We start from the raw sequence: 4,653 nt of genomic DNA, 5'->3' as shown, positions 1-4,653 counted from the left end.
ACGATATTGCTGTTGGGAGGACTGAACTCACTTGTATAAGGTTGCACAGCTGATGAGGGGCAGTGTTGGGATGTGACACATCGGCGTGAGTCTGAAAAGTGAGGCTTCCCAATTCTCTGGAGGAAAAGAAGCTAATCAGGGCTGGACTGTGCAGATTAGACGCGTGTAATTGTTTTGTCGTGGTCAGCTTTAAGGAAACCAATCTCCCTCGCTTAACACTCTCCTCTGTCACCTACTGTGCTCCGATGAGTCCACACTCTTTCATCTCACTTACAAAGGCTTTGTGATTGGCCCCCTGCTTGCTTCTCCAGCCTAACCTCTCAATGCTGTCTGTCTTCTGTGATCCGACTTTGGGCAAAATCTTCCTAGAAACCCACTCACTGGAGAAACTCACTGAACTGTGTGTTCAGTGTAATCTTCAGCCCTCCCATCAAACAAACTGCAAACCCCTGGAAAGCAAAGAACGTGCTTTCAATCTATAAACTCATCAATTCCTACTCTGACACCGAAGGTCCAGCTGGATGAGGAACATTTGAGGAGGTTCTCAGACCTCTCTGAGTCACAATTTGATACTGTCAGTCATGAGGAAAGTAACAGTTGCTAAGTCAGCCTCTAAGAGGGGCCCCTAACCCAGACTTGGAAGACCCGAGAGGGCTGCCCTGAAGAAAGAATGGTAAGCAGAGACTTTCGGGGTGAATTAGGGTTGGTCAGGTAAACAACAGCAGAGGCTAGGGATCAGGGAGCCATGCTCCAGGCTGAGGAGCAGCAAACAGGAGAAGTGAAGGCCAGGGACTTCCCTGGGGTCCCATGGCTAAGACTCCACATTTCCACTGCAGGGGATGTGAGTTCAATCCCAGATCAGGGAACTAAGATCCTGCATGCTGTGGGGCACGGTCAGGGGAGAAAAAAAAAAAAAGTGGAGAACAGAAAGAACTTGACTGGCTGCAAAAACTGGAAGGTGTTCCATGGGTAGGCCTGAGGGGAGTGGATCAATGGAGCTGGAAAGGCAAGTAGGGGCTGAGCAAAAATGTTCTCAAGCCGGAGCTTGCACTTTGTCCAGGAAGCAATGGGCCACTTTTAATATTAAAATGTCTTCGACATGGGACTTCCCTGGTGGTTCAGTGGCTAAGACTCCACACTCCCAATGTAGGGACCTGGGTACAACCCTTGGTCAGGGAACTAGATCCCACATGTCACAACTAAGAGTTTGCATGCCACAGTTATAAACCCTGCGTGCAGCAATGAAGAGCCAGAATCCTGCGTGCTGCAGCTAAGATTCAGCACAACTCAATAAACAAAAAAAAATATTTTTTAAAAATAAGCAAATAAAATGTCTCAGGCAGAGCAGTGGCATGATGGGAAGGGCATTTTTTCTAATGATCACCATGTTCTCTATTTCTGTTGCATATTCCTTCAAGCTATAGAGTAGAATTCTCTGCAAAGGGACTTAAAAGACATAGTGCTTAAGGTGCTGCTGTCCATGGGGTTGCAAAGAGTCGGACACAACTGAGCGACTGAACAACAACAGCAAAGATGTCATTAGATTTCTGAAGGAAGACTCAATGTGTAATTTCCCCCCATCTCAGGTCTATGTAGAAAGAGGCCAGAAAGTTGCATCCATTGCTGTGGAAGCAATCCTCTCTGGGAATCAGCAAAAGCTCCTAGAAACCACAGCATCTCCCCTGTGCCTTTCACCGTGCTGTTTGGGAGGTGAAAACATTCAGCCTTCTCATGTTTGGATTAAGTAAGGAAAGCTGCAGGGGCCACATACATCCTGAAGACACTGGCTTCAACAGGGTAAAATAATGACTTATTGTCAGCCATGTTTAATCAGCCTCTTGAATAGGGGTGCAGGAAAAGCAGGGAGAGCTTTGGGTCCCCTGAGGAGGGTGATGTGTTAATAACAGCCACAGGCCAACAAGAGAGGAACACATAGAGAAGATGTGGCACTTATATACAGGGGAATACTACTCGGCCATTAAAAGTGCTCGCTTTGGCAGCACATATACTAAAATTGGAACGTTACAGAGAAGACTAGCATGGCCCCTGAGCAAGGATGACACGCAAATTCATGAAGCATTCCATATTTGGGGGGCTTCCCTGGTGGCTCAGATGGTGAAGAACCCATCTGCAATGCAGGAGATCTGGGCTCGATCCCTGGGTCAAGAAGATCCCCTAGTGAAGAGAAGGACTACCCACTCCAATATTCTTGCCTGGAAAATTCCATGGATAGAGGAGTCTGGTGGGCTACATCCCAGGGGGCTGCATAAAAAGGAAGGAAATTAGGTCATCTGTAGAGACTTGGATGGAATGAGAGACTGTCATACAGAGTGAAGTAAGAAAGAGAAAAACAAGTATCATGTATTATCGCTTCTATTGGAATATAGAAAAATGGTACAGGTGAACTTATTCCCAGAGCAGGAATAGAGATACAGATGTAGAGAACAGACATGTGTATACGGAGTGGGAGGGGGGCTGGGGGAAAGAGAGAGTGGGATGAATTGTGAGATTAGGTTTGACATATATACACTACCATGTATAACACAGATAAATAGTGGGAAGCACAGGGCGCTCAGCTAAATGCCCTGTGATGACCTAGAGGGGTGGGATGGGGGGAGGGAGGCCGAGGAGGAGTGGATATATATGTACATAGAGCCAACCCACTTCATTGTACAACAGAAACTTACACAACATTGTAAAGCAATTATACTCCAATTTTAAAAAGCCACGTATGTATAGAATTTATTATGTGCCAGGCACTATCCTAAGGATGCTACATACATATTAGCTCAGTTAATCTAAGCCATAACCCTATGACAGAAGGACCTTTCAAACCCCATTCTCCAGACAAATAAACTGATGCATAGAGAGGTCAAATACCTTGCCCAGGTCAGCCAGTTGATGAGTGATAGTGCTGGAATTCATGTCCTACCCTTCCAGAGCCAACCACACCTTTTCCTCCACCCCCTGTCACCCCAGCTTGAAATGTGGGTCACGGCTTCACAGGAACTGGGGGTATTGCCACCCCTTCACCCCTTCTCAGATCCAGTAGCCCAGCCACAACTCTGACATTAGTCCCCTCCATTCCCGTGGCTACAGAAGATCTCTAATTCCCTGGTCTCTTTGTGATTCCAGAAGTGGGGCTGTGGTCCCACTTCTGGCGACAACCTCCATCTTGATCTGGAGGGAAAGAAAAGAACTCCCTAGTTTTAGTAATAAATCATACACATGCCTTGTTCACTCCTCATTCTAAGTGCTCTGTTGAAATAGCACCTCCTCCTAGAAGCCTTCCCTGATTCCTTATGAGTTAAGCACAAACACATTACTCTTTAGTCCCTGGTTTTATTTTACTTCCCAGCACCTATTACCAGTTGAACTTACATGGTCTATTTATTTGTTTAATGAGATACCTGGTTGTTATCTGTCTCTATTACTGGAATATCACATTTACAATGTTAATTTCTACTCTACAGAAAAAGTGACTCATATGTATACATATATATATTCTTATATATATATATATACACAGACACACACACACACACTCTTTTTCCTATTCTTTTCCATTATGGCTTATCACAGAATATTGAATATGCTTTCCTGTGCTACACAGTAGGACCCTGTTGTTCATCCATTCTTTACATAATAGCTCATATCTGCTAACCTCAACCTCCCACTCCATCATCCCTCTCCCAACTCCCTTGCCCTTGGCAACTACAGGTCTGTTCTCTCCGTCTGTGAGTCTGTTTCTGTTTCACAGATAAGTTCTTTTGTGTCATATTTTAGATTCCACATACAAGTGATAACATACGGTATTTGTCTTTCTCTTTCTGGCTTACTTTGCTTAGTATGACAACGTCTAGGTCCATCATTGTTGCTGCAAATGGCATTATTTCATTCCTTTATTCCATTTTATATATATATATATATATATATATATATATATATATATGCCATGTCTTCTTTACTCAATTTATTCATAAATTCCATGATAGGAGAGACTTGGTCTTTCACTAATGGAGTTTTGGCTCCTAAACAATTGTCTGGTAACAAAAGGGGGCCCCTCAGATATTTTTTTTCTAATTCAGTCATTGCAAGGTGAATAAAGTTATTACTGACTGACTTCCCAGCCTCACCTCTGCTAGGACAGCTTTCCTCCATGGAAGCATGAGTCCTCATCCTTCTTACCTCTTTTTCTCCTTCCACTTCTATAAGGTCTAAAACCACAAGTTTTGTTTTTGTGTTTTTTGGAGTTCCTGCTATGTGACGTTCCTCCTCACCCTGTGAGTCTGTGCTGGGTTCCCCTGGCTGCCTTCTTTCTCTGTAAGGAGAAAAGCACATATCTACCTTCTGGGGTGTGGACTGTCACTGAGAGAGTCTGCACATTGCGGGGCAACTGACTCCCAGCCCATGGCAGGTTTCCCTTCCGCCTTCCCCGCAGAAGGGAGCTCTGCCATCCCAGCACTATCCCGTGTGGTGGGGAACTTTGTCTTATGAAGTTCTGTCCAGTTTATGGCAGAGCATTTGTCTAACGGGTAGTGGAAAAATTGGGAGATTGCAAATGACTACGAACCCTGAGGGAAAGGAAATCTTCTGACCTCGGTGAGAATTAAAACAGCCCCATGTAGGATGTGCCCGGAGGCTCCACGTCCT

At 44.9% G+C, this 4,653-nt stretch overlaps 1 non-coding gene across 1 annotated transcript; it reads left to right on the top strand.

Annotated features, from left to right (window-relative positions):
* The first annotated feature begins 1,984 nt into the window (after positions 1 to 1,984).
* On the top strand, positions 1,985 to 2,091 carry LOC122682276. The gene has a single exon (XR_006337294.1). It is a non-coding gene; the product is annotated as a U6 spliceosomal RNA (small nuclear RNA).
* The last annotated feature ends 2,562 nt before the right edge of the window (positions 2,092 to 4,653 follow it).

The sequence above is a fragment of the Cervus elaphus genome, chromosome 23 (assembly GCF_910594005.1).
Source record: "Cervus elaphus chromosome 23, mCerEla1.1, whole genome shotgun sequence".
Lineage (NCBI taxonomy): Eukaryota > Metazoa > Chordata > Mammalia > Artiodactyla > Cervidae > Cervus > Cervus elaphus.
The sequence above is the reverse complement of the archived record's forward strand: the minus strand, read 5'-3'. Positions and strand labels throughout refer to the sequence as shown.